Source organism: Chlorocebus sabaeus, chromosome X, assembly GCF_047675955.1.
Source record: "Chlorocebus sabaeus isolate Y175 chromosome X, mChlSab1.0.hap1, whole genome shotgun sequence".
Taxonomy (NCBI): domain Eukaryota; kingdom Metazoa; phylum Chordata; class Mammalia; order Primates; family Cercopithecidae; genus Chlorocebus; species Chlorocebus sabaeus.
In genome coordinates, this window is record NC_132933.1 from 49657248 (window position 1) to 49669788 (window position 12541).

Below are 12541 nucleotides of genomic sequence, written 5' to 3' on the forward strand. Positions count from 1 at the left end.
GCAAAACCAAGAGTCTGTATAGTGAATTGTGAAGATATCAGATTGTGGCAGGTTTTCTATTAAAGGGGGACTTCAAACGATGGGAAAACTGGTGAATTGCCAAAATATTATCCTTAGTTTTGCAAGTTTCAAAAGCTTACAGAAGACTGATACATGTTAATCAAGCTCATGATGGTCATGTGCCCAATTTATCCACATGTACAATGGGGAATCATCTTTTACAGAGACTTGGATTCTCATGTCCACTCTCTAGATAACCCATTCCGGAATTAATGCACCAAAGTAACAATAGTCAGAGGAGATCTTGCAAGCGTAGGCTGAAGCAAATAGAATCAAATCATCCGTTTTCATATTTCTTTTATTATGAACATTTCAAATATATGCAAAAATAAAGAGTATACTATAATCGTGTATACACCCATCACACAGTTTCAACACCTGTCCAGCCTTGCTTTATCTAAACCTCTACCACCGACCACTAGTCACCAGACTATTTTAACCAAATCCAAGATATCACGTCACTTAAGCCACAAGCATTTCCGTACGTATCTCTGAAAAATAAGAATTTTTTCTAAAGCATAACCACAATACCTTTATCACAACTGAACGAAAATGAACAATTACTTAATATCATAAAATATACAGCCAGTGTTCAAATTTTCCTGACTATCTTTTTTCTAAGCTTGTTTGATCCATACATAAATAAGGATTAGAACTCTCGAGGAAAGGAAATAACATTCAATTGGTTAATATGTCTCTTAGGTTGTCGCTAGAGTTGTTGTTGTTGTTGTTGTTTTAATGATTTATAGAGTTTAATGGAGAGGCAATGTTCAGGCTAGCTTTAAAAGAGAACCCTAAGGAATTATTTAGGTTTATTTTAATCTATAGATTTGTCTATAGACTCCACTTCCAGATCTCTTATTTTCCCCCTTAGAGTTCTTTTAGTACAACTTTATTGAGATAGAATTCACATACTGTGCCACTGATCCTTTTAAATGTATAATTAAATGGGTTTTGGCATGCTTACAAAGTTGTGCAACCATCACAGCAATCAATTTTAGAACATTTTCATTACCTAAGAAAGAAACTCCTTACTCTTTAGCTACCAGTCCCCCAACATCCCCATCTAACCTGTCTCCTAGTCCTAAGTAATCACTAATCTATTTCTCTTTCTATACATTTGCCAGTTTTGTACATTTCATATACATGGAATCATATAAGATGCAGTCTTTTATGACTGGCTTCTTTCACTTAGCGTAATGTTTTGAAGATACATACGTGTTATAGCCTGTATCAGTACTTCATCTCTTTTTAAGGTTGAATAATATTTCATTGTATGGATATATTACAGTTTATTTAGGCATTCATCAGTTGATGTACATTTGGGATTTTTCCACCTTTTGGCCATTGTGCATGATGCTGCAATAAACTATCATGTAGAAGTTTTTGTGTAGATGTTTGTTTTTACTTCTCTTGGGTTTATAACTGGAAGTGGAATTACTGGATCTTATGGTATCTCTATGCTTAACTTTTTAAGACACTGTCAGACTGTTTTCCAAAGTGGCTGCAGCGTTTTTACAGTCCATCAGCAGTATATGAATGTTATGCTCCTCATTTCTTCCACATCCTCATCAACACTTGGTATTATCTAACTTTTTATAGCCATCCTAATAAGTGTGATGTGGCATCTCATTGTGGTTTTGATTTGCATTTCCCTTATAATTAGTGATGCTGAGCATCTTTTTATGTGCTTGTTGATCATTTGTACATCTGTGGAGAAAAGTCTTTTCAGATCCTTTGCTCATTTTTAAATTGAGTTATCTTTTTATCTTTGAGTTGTAAGATTTTTAAAAATATGTTCTAGGTAACTTCCTTATCACGTATATTATTTGTAAATATTTTCCCTTATTCTGTAAGTTGTCTTTTTACATTTCTGATAGTGTCCTTTGAAGCACAAACGTTTTGCATTTTCATGAAATCCTATTTTTTATTTTTTCTTTTGTTGCCCTTGCTTTTGGTGTCATATCTAAGAATTCATTGCCTAACTCAAGACCAGACTTACTACTGCTTTCTTCTAACAATTTTATAGTATAACCCATTTTTAGTTAATTTTGTATATGCTGTGAGGTGAGGGTCCAACTTCATTCTTCTGCATGTGGCTATCCTGTTACTCCAGCATACTTTGTTGAAAAAAGTCTATTCTTTCCCGATTAAATGGCCTTGGCAGCTTTATTGAAAATCAATTGACCATAGACACATGTGTTCATTTATGGATTCTCGATTCTATTCTACTGATCTACACGTTAGCGTTATGCCAGTACCACACTATTTTGGTAACTGTAGCTTTGTAGTAAGTTTTGAAATTGAAAAACCTGAGTCCTAAAACTTTGTTCTCTTGCAGGATTGTGTTGGCTATTCTGGGTTCCTTGAGTTTCCATAAGAATATTAGGATCAGCTTGGAAATTTCTACAAAGAAGCCAGCTGGGGTTCTGATAGGAATTGCGTTGAATCTGTAGATCAATTTGAAGAGTATTTCCACCTTATAAATATTGTCTTTCAATCCACAAACATGTGATATCTTTCCATTTATTTAGATCTTTTTTAATTTCTTTCAACAAAGTTTTGTGTTTTTAAGAGTGTTACTTTTGCACTTGTTTTTATTTTGCACTTCTTTTTTAAAATTTACTTCTAAATATTTCATTCTCTTTGATGTCATTGTAAATGCATTCTTTTGAACTTTTATTTTTGGATTCTCTCTTAAAATGTATTTGTTGAAGAAACCATGTTGTTTTTCTGCAGAGTTTCTCCCCCTCAACACACAGACACACACACACACCTGCACTCTAAACCTAAGTCTGGATGTTGTTGCTTACATCACTACAATGTTAACATATTTTTCCTTGTATTTTTCTAAAAATTCACAGTTATATCTAGGAGCTTGACAGGGTTCAAATTGCATTTTTTGACAAAAAATGCTTTCTATGTGCTGCTGTGTTTTTCCATCAACAGGCTTATGATATATGGTTAATACTCTTTTTGTAATGTTAGAAGACATTAATTATTATTACCTAGATCCACTAATTCATTAAAGGTTGTAATTTTATCATTCCTTCGTAATTTATTAGCTGGGAATCTTTTTAAAACACTTTCCTCGCCAACTCCTTCATTACACCAAGGAAGAATTTGTATTTAAAAAAGCAGGTTAAATGTTCGAGTCATTCTCTTTATTTACCAGTTTTAAAATATTGAGCTAGCTTTCTAGGTTTGGCCAAATTGAGCAATTATGTTTTTAAGTGTTTTTATGAATTTGTATATCTAAACATATTTGTTATATTTCTTTTTTTTTTTTTTTTTTTTTTGAGACGGAGTCTCGCTCTGTCCCCCAGGCTGGAGTGCAGTGGCCGGATCTCAGCTCACTGCAAGCTCCGCCTCCCGGGTTCACGCCATTCTCCTGCCTCAGCCTCCCGAGTAGCTGGGGCTATAGGCGCCCGCCACCTCGCCCGGCTAGTTATTTTGTATTTTTTAGTAGAGACGGGGTTTCACCGTGTTAGCCAGGATAGTCTCGATCTCCTGATCCAGTGATCCGCCCGTCTCGGCCTCCCAAAGTGCTGAGATTACAGCATATTTGTTATATTTCAATTCATTGTAGTTATTATCTTTACTGATGCTCAAATTGCCCCATGTTTGACTGATGACAGTCTCTTCAAGTCCTTTTGACTCAACTCTAATAGCGTTTTTAGCTTCCTTGCTATCTGGTGTGACAAGAGATTTTATGTTCATCTTGGACGTTTCTTGCCACGTATCTGAAGTCAGCCATTTATTTAAGTAATCCTGGGTCCTTTTATCAGGAAATAGCATTTAGAACCATCCTATGGGCACTACAGGTGAATTTGGGCACTGAGATGTTCATTGCTTCTAAGTATTTTTAGTGGACAGAGCTTAAAAATGTTTTTTAAATGACAAAACTGAGTTCATTCTGATGCCTTCCGTAATTGGATAATCTTAAGAGGTCTTTCCTTCAGGCTATGAAAAATCTGGCAAAGTATTCCTATTCCATAAGATTATCCCTGTGTCAAATGATTTTTTTAAAAAATATTGTATCACCCGAAACTGTGACTTGCTCTTGGACAATGATAGGTAAATAGTTGACAAATTCTTACTGTCTAATTTCCTTTTTACATACCTATTGCTGCCATAATTTCTGAATAAAACATTAGATGATCTCATGAGTATTGTAAAAATGAGGACAATAGGACAAAGTATTTGAAATCAGGACTATCTGGAAAATATAACCTGTATAGTTGCCACATAAATATTCTAGGCCAAAGATGACAAATACTTTGGCCTATGAACATGTTCAATATTAATGATTAGGACAGCAGTTGCTAAATTGGGTCCTGAGCTGTTCTAGTCCTGCTAATAGATGTTCCATAAACAAAAGAAACTCATGTTCACAAAAGTTTTGGAAATGTAGGGTTGAAAAACAACACAACAGATTTCTTTACTTCAGGACTCCAAGAGACATTAATGTTTTAATATGCAACGTGACTCTTCTGGAAGGGAAATAGTATGCAGTGTTTATACACTTATTTGAATGCTTCATAGAACCCTTTTGTACATAACAACTTGTGAATGCTGGATGAAGCTGTACTTTTAAATTAATCACATTACAATTATGTACTCCTGAAGCTCAGGTCAATCTATTTCAAACTGATCAGGATGAGACTTTGGGAGATCTTGTTCATTGAATGTTGAAGAGCGTGTGTGTGTGTGTGTGTGTGTGTGTGTGAGAGAGAGAGAGAGAGAGAGAGACTCTGAAGGTAACTCTATCTCTGGTATCCAAACGCAATCTTGGTTTGGCCTTCTATCTACTGACTACACTATAATTCTATTTTGTGTGTGTGTGTATAACTGTGTTATAAAAATAGAATTTTTTATTATGTGTGGAGGACGCTATTTGACAGGTCTCAATGATTGACCATTGGGAATATCTGAGAGCCACAAAACCATCCACAGCTGTTACTTTGAATCTTTGTGCTGTCCATTTTGTACTGATCCCTCACAACTAGTGTTAGTCATGTTGCTTCCATTCTAGGCAGACAATAGTAGTTGCTTTTTAAGTGGCCTCTAGAGACTCTTTTAATATAGGATTTCTGTGTAGGAATCTTTGGTCTAACAAAGGATTTTTCTCACCCTTAGGTGTTCCAACATTCACTAAACGTGTGGTGCTTTCAGCGGTTGTGAGATCCTGACTACAGAACGAGGTAGCTTGGAAACTAAAAGATCCTTAAAACTTGCCAGTAGGTTTGGGGGTTTCTCAGAGATTATTAAACTGTTGGAAAATGGCATCTATGAGAAAATGAAAAAGTAGTCTAGATTGTTACACCTAAAGACGAGTTACTCTAATATGAAGGATTGTTATTTAAAGCATTTCACAAAACTATTTATTGAGGTGCAAAAAGAAAACATTGGAACATCAATATATTTATTTTTGTCATTCTTTTAAATTTTCTGTGCTGGAGTATTTTAATGTTTATTCATTAAAATGTATGTTTAAAGTAATGTGTAATGTATACATGTACGGTAGTACATGTATATAATATATAAATCCATATACATATATTGGGGCCCATGCTCAATAGTTTTTTAATAGACTAAAATGTATGCGGAAAAATTGATTTAGAGGATTGTGTGAATCTCTTCTTCATCAGGAGAGTGTTTTAGAGTGTATGTTAGGAAATGGGATTGGTTTAAATAGGAGCACGCGAGATTCAGTTACATCCATTTATTTTATTTAAATATAACCATTATTAGTGATACAGCATTCATTCATATTCAGCAAATATTTTCTGAGCATGTCCTATGCAGCAAGCATTGCCCTAGGCTCTGTGCATACGGTGGTGAACATAAACGTTGTCCTTGACCTCATAGTCCTTCCCCACTATAGTTTAGTAGGGATGACAGCCATCAACCAAATAATCATACACTTAAATGTACCACCAAAAATAGGTAAGTGTTATGAAGGAAAAACACAGCAAGTTACAGGAGGCTACAAGAGTATAAACTGGGGCATCATCTCTATTCTGGGATTATCGAGAAAGGTTATCCTGAGAAGTGACATTTAAGCTGGGGCCTGCGGAGATTGATCACAGGATTGCCTTGTCAAGAGATAGAGGAAAAGTGGCCTAGATGGAAGTAGCGGGTATGTGTGAGGGCCTGCAGGGGTCATGAGATGAGTGAGGGCCTGTGCCACAAGGGCACAGGGTTTCAGACAATAGGGAAGCTTCAGAGATGGATCTGCCTGACAGAGAGGTGGAGTGCAGGCTAAATGACCTCAGAAGCTTTGTCCTTCTTCAATTCCAGGGGGGAAAAAAAATCACAAACTAGTTGGAGGTACCAGAGGGCTACAGAAAACAACAAGAAGAGACTAGCTGGTCGGCTAGGCACAATTAAAACATCGAATTCTGCCCCAGCAGCAATTCCGGGAACTTCAAGTAATGCTCCCTGTGTGGCCCTCTAGAACCCTACCTGGTAAGAGTAAAGGGCAGTGTGTCCTCTATGTCTGCGCTACAGATGTAGACATTTTTTTTTAATGGCCTGAGAATTTCATGAGCAGTAGCCAGCTAGAGGGCCTAGCAATGTGTTGTGATCATGTGTTTTCCTGAGTTATTTGAAACAAGAGGGTGTATGTACTACCCTCTTGGCAAAATTAAAGGATTTTGAGCTAAGATAAATGAGGTAGATCAGAGGGTAATTGCAGGAAGTGGGGCAGTGGCTACCCCTGCTTGAGGGCTTAGGCCCCAGGCTGCAGAGGAGCTAAGTGGGAGAGCAATATTTGACGGTCTGTTGCCACTGCGCCTACTAATCGGCTAGGGGAGGAGAAGGAGGACAAGGGAGACCAGGGTTGGACGATGAGCATGAAAGAAGAGTGGGCGAGCCAGGGAGCGCTTGCCACATGGAGGGCGGGAGGCAGCTACACTGGGTCCCCAGCGCCAAGAAAGGGGCACGAGGAGGCGGCGCGGGCCCCGCCCCCTCCCCCTGGCGGGCGCGGGCGCGGGCGCGAGACGCTGCGCGGCGGCAGCAGCGGGCGCGAGCTGCAGCTGTCAGGCCACCGAGGTCCAAGCCGCACTTGCTGCCCCATTGAGAACGAGGAGGCAGCAGGAGCAGTGACGGTGACACTAAGAAGCCGGACTCCCGGCACGCAGAGCTGACCTACCTGGCACCCGCGGCCCTCTACTGTTTCCTTCCCATTGTGTTGGGTAAGGTGCCTGTGCGTGGGCAGGAACAGGGGCTAGGGGCTGGAGGACCCGGAAGGCCGGGAGGTGGGGGGCCTGTGAGAAGAGGGAGAAAGGAAAGTGTAGTTGATCCCGATGACCACTCATAGCTTGGGAAAAGGGACTGAGCCGCTCCCGAGGTCGGAGTTGGGGGCAGGTGACAGTGCAGGGGGGCGTTGCTGAGTAATCCCGAGCTGCTGCCAGAGCCGGGCAGAGAGGCGCAGGGCTCCGTGGGGAGCGGGTGTGGCTCAGTGCGCATGCGCCACAGCCGACTCTCTCTAAGAGCTGGGGGTGAGGTGAGAGGACCTGGGTCGGAGGTAGTTGGGACTATGTGTGACATCTCACTTTCTAGGTCCGTCATGCTAACAGTGCCCCTGTCGTAGAGATGCCAGCATTCTCGTCTCCTAAGGAAGCTTCTTTTCCTTGTGTTCAGCTCGCTTGATGTCATCCAAACCTTATCTACCTATTTGTCCCTGGGCAGTCTACTGGGGAAGACGTGGCCTGGGGACGATGCTAAATTGCTATCTAGTGTGCTTTTGGGCTTATAGCCCTAGAGCTGTCGTTGTGAGGAGTGAAAGGTTAGACGTGAAATTCCACATTGGACCCTTTGAGTTGCATATAGAATATAAATGTGGGCATGAATGTAGGAATAGCGTTTCAGTGGCATGACAGCTGTGGCATTTGGAGTCGGCATGGATGTAGCTGATAACTTGTCAGCTCTGCAAAATGAATCCAGTGCGTCAGAGGGCTTCCCCGCTACGAAGCACCCACCACCACCACCAACGCCAAGTATTGGGTTGTATTGGAAACACACTCAAACATTCGATCATTTCTCATCCGTGTTGAATTTTACATAAAGATAGCCGCGCCCAATTCTTCAGTGCAGTATCTCCAATTATTGTGCCAGCATTCAACAGTGAGTTGAGTAATCCTTACCAGTGTGTCGCCACAAGATGGGCTTTCCCCACAGGTCCAACCATAGCTCCTCCCCTGTACAGACTTCCAACAGTGCCACTCTCATCCAGTGCCTAGCCCTCCCCAGTTGCTATTCCCTTACCGAGTCCTGCAGTACACATGCCTTTCAAGACTTGCCTCCGAGCAATCTGTACTACTGATTTTGAGCATCATTCCACTCTATGGCAACTGAACTGATGCCAGTTTGCTTTTCTGCCTCTCTTCTCTCCATTATCGTACTAAAATGTACTATTTTCAAAGGTTCAACTTCTTTTTCTTCATTGTACTGCCTCCTCCCCCACCTCCACCCCCACCTCTAAGCATTCCCAACTAAATACAATAATTTAAATAAGGCTTTGTGGATGCAGGCACTGCAGATTCAGAAGGTTTCAAGTGTGTTAAAGAACAAAGAGCTGGGGAGTATTGGTTACAGAAATTCCTAATTCACCTTTCTGTCCAAGACTGAGACCCTGATGGGAAAAAAAAAAAAGTCAATAAACTATCCTTAGAGCATGCTCATTAATGAGTTTGTGGGGGTAGGAAAGGGCAATTGCATCTCTCTAATATTTGACTCAGTTAGAGCCAGATCTTTCTCTGAATGGGATCAAAATCAGAATAAGCATTTTGGTCCAAATGCTTGCCCGATAGAGGACCCAAAAGGGATGCATAAGGCATTTGACTTTCCTATTTACATATTTAGTGTTATCAAAGAATTCATTTGCCTGCTTAATGCTACCTTGTTTAAAGGTTTGGATTAAATCTGGCATATTCTGGGCGAGGAAAAAATGATTTCATTTACTTTTATACTGTGCTAGTTCTTTTTAATTTAAGTACATACTAAAGGACATCACATTCATTTTCAAACAATGATGAATGATTGTGGAGATGCCAGTGCCCACCGACAACATCAAGTGGAGATCATTATTCTGCTCTTGTTTTTGGTAGGAATGGGGAAATGTATATGCTTATTTTTAAATGTAAGAGTAAGGGGAGGAAAACTCGAGCATTTCCCTTGACTTTCAACAGGTGGAATTCCCATTACGTCCCATCCAGAAAATGATCGAGTCAAGTTCATAACTTCTGTTCTTTAGTCACCTTATAAATGATAGTATTTGGACATCTTACAGAACTATGGATCTATTGTACCTTGGTATCAATTCAGAGGCATTAATTCTGGGCACCTACCTAATCAGTTAATTGGTAAACAAATATTTATTATCTCCGTGGAGGATCCTGGTGCTGCACACTGAAGGGGCTTCAAAGATGTAAACAAACAGTGAGCTTACTATCCAGGAATTTAAAATTGATCATGTAAGAAAGACAGGAACAGTTTGTTAACAAAATAAGGCAGTATAATGATATTATTTCAACTGTAAACAATGAGATCCTGAGCTTGCATGTTAATTTGTAAACTCCCTGAGGGCAAGACCTTGCCTTAAATATTTATTAATTCCCAAAGGTATCTACGCCCAGTGGATGTTTGAGTGATGAAGCTTTGCAAAGTAGATTGGGTGGGAAGAAACCAGAAGCAGGGAGAGAACTTTCACAATAGATTAGATGTGAGAAGGTGTGGACCAAAATGAGGATGGTAGCACAGGACTAGAAAAATGATACTTCAAGGGAAAATCAGCAGGATTGAATGAAGCCAAGGAGACAAATCTAAACTGTATTCATTTTTCCTTCTAGCAAATAAATGGGAATTGGAGACAGTAGAGGAGAGTGGAGGGTTTCCTTAGTAAGGACACAACACACAATAGGCACTATAGTGTTTTCTCAAATATCAGTAGCAAGATTGGACCAGAAGACCCTGAAGGTCCTTTCAATGCTGAGACTCTGTGCCATATGCGGATGTTCAAGCTTGTTGAGAAACAAGGCATTCTCAAATATGGAAGAAAGAGAAAAGGAAGAATTCTTATACTTTCACTAGCAGGCCCTTTCTGAGAAGGGTTAATACAGAGCCATAAGGCCCGCACCAGTGCATGAAAGGATGTGGAGGAGCCAGAGGAATAAAAATCTCAAACCAAATTTTTCAAAACATGCTTACAAATTTTTGCAAACTTCATAACTTTTCATTCTCCCCCAAATCCTGTTAAGTAGGGCAGGTATTATCTGCTCCATTTTTATGTAAGAAGATACTGAAACAGAAAGATTAAATGACCTGCCCAAGTTCATAAAATAAATGAATGCTGTAACAGTGAGGAAGACCCTGGCGTCCTGATTGCTGCCAGCTAGCTCAGTGCTCTTGACACTGAACCACATTGCTTTTCCTCTTTTTTCCTTGGCATAGAGCCTATAGGCCCAGAAGTTATGTGTGCACATAACCAAATAGGGAATGCACAAGCAACTGCAGCATTATCTCAGACAGTTATTAATACATCATCATTATTCCTGGAGCTGAGCATTTGGTTTCCATATTCACTCAGTCCTTGACCTGTCTATTGAGTTTATCTGCAACTGAGAGAATAGGGTCAGTGAGTCTTTTAATGATGTGAACACCTGTTTGCTAGGAACTTAAGGAAGCTCATGTGGCATGGATGCTTAATGCCATCAGAATCATGCCCAAGTTTGTACTTCTGTTACTTTTTAAAATGAGAGTTCAAGAGTTCTGCTCTGTAAAATTATCCTACAGACCGGTATAAAAAAATAAAAAGTGTGCTAACACTTGTTTCATCTCCTTTTAAAGAAATGTTTGTTACTTGAGCTAATTCCAAAGACAGCAATTTGGGAGCAGGAAAAAGAGAACAACAATCAGGAATTGTAGGAAACTTGAGAATTCTGTAGAGTGTATATAAACCAAGAAGGACTATAAAGCCTATCCATTTAGGAGATATTATTTAAATTCATAATTACTGATTTAGATATCTAATGAATCCTTATTATAAGTTTTATCTGTATTTAGAAAATAACATGAGATTATTAAGCAGCAGTTTCTTTTGTTTTTTAAAGCTTCGTTCTTCCTCAGTAAGAAATAACACTACACAGATCTAGGCACTGTTTTTCTTCTTAGACTAGTACTCTTGATGCTGCTTAAATAAGACTCTTGCCATAATGTTATAATACTAAATGAATGTATATTTAAATTCGGTAACACTAGCTAAATATTAAAACTGGTGTTTAAGACAGATGACCTACCGGGTGCAGCGGCTCACGCCTGTGATCCCAGCACTTTGGGAACATGAGGCTGGCAGATCATTTGAGCCCAGAATTTTGAGAACAACCTGGGAAACATGGTGAAACTCCATCTCTACAAAAAATACAAAACTTAGCCAGGCATGGTGGTGCGCGCCCGTAGTCCCAGCTACTCGGAAGGCTGAGGTGGGAAGATGACTTGAGCCCAGGAGGTCAAGGCTACAGTGAGCCATGATTGTACCACTGCACTCCAGCCTGGGCGACAGAATGAGACCCTGTCTCAAATTTTAAAAAATAATAAATAAAAGAGAAATGACCTAAACTAATTAATAAAATAATTAGCCAAGATAATATACTTTATTGTAAACAGGAAGCCCACAAACACAACTTTTTTCTGCTCTCTAATTATGTGGAATCAATTGCAGAGACAACCTTGAGACAGACTGGTGAGTGCACTAACAACTTTCTTGGAGATGGGAATGTTGGTAGGTATAAAGGGAAGAAGTTTCATCTCTGACTTAGGATTTAAACATATCTTAGATTGCTCTGTACTTTCCTTTTCCTGAATGCCATCTATTGTGAATATCGTATACTTTCTTTAATTTGCTTTTACTTTGAATGGAGAATTCAATTGAGAGACAATATAAAAAGTAAAAAAATTATATAAATTACAAATTAGGACAAGTTAAAGTTCTTGGAATAAAATTATTTTGCTTATGTTAAGCCTAGGTAGTATTTTGAACTTTTATTTTTGAAAAACACCCTCTATAGGTTACCTCAGGTTGCTGTGGGTTCTTTTTTCTGACTTGAATATATTTTTATATATAGACTTAACATTATTTTATTATAGATTTTTTAAAATAATGTTTTCTATTCTGTTTTATAGCACCCTAAAAAGAAAGAATAAAACAACAACAGGAAAAAAAGGAAAATATTTAAATTGTGACAAAAACCCACTGGGTAGGTATTTCAAGGGGGCACACTGTGGATTTGGGATATTTTAATATTTGATCTCTTAAAAATGAATATTAGAAAAATATATAGTTAGTACACAGGCATTCCAAAATCATTTTAAGGGAAACTAAATTTTGTAAAATTATATTCAAATATGTGTGCTTCCAGAAACTGTTTTGCATGCACTCCTTTGATTGGTGGTTCGTTTTCATCCCTTTGGGTCTATTGTA

General features: G+C 38.9%; 1 protein-coding gene across 7 annotated transcripts in view; it reads left to right on the forward strand.

The window, feature by feature from the left end:
- RAB9B (RAB9B, member RAS oncogene family) overlaps nucleotides 1–12541 on the forward strand; it is an 85425-nt gene that overhangs the window by 68425 nt on the left and 4459 nt on the right. For 3 of the 7 annotated variants that reach the window (XM_037988969.2, XM_037988975.2, XM_037988973.2), the window contains 3 exons: nucleotides 5200–5264; nucleotides 6364–6531; nucleotides 12244–12317. The gene's annotated coding sequence lies outside the window, so the exon portion shown is untranslated. Of the gene's footprint in view, nucleotides 1–5199; nucleotides 5265–6363; nucleotides 6532–7037; nucleotides 7260–12243; nucleotides 12318–12541 lie in introns of those variants that run through there. The other 4 variants (XM_073013495.1, XM_037988977.2, XM_037988967.2 and 1 more) reach the window with 2 other exon arrangements.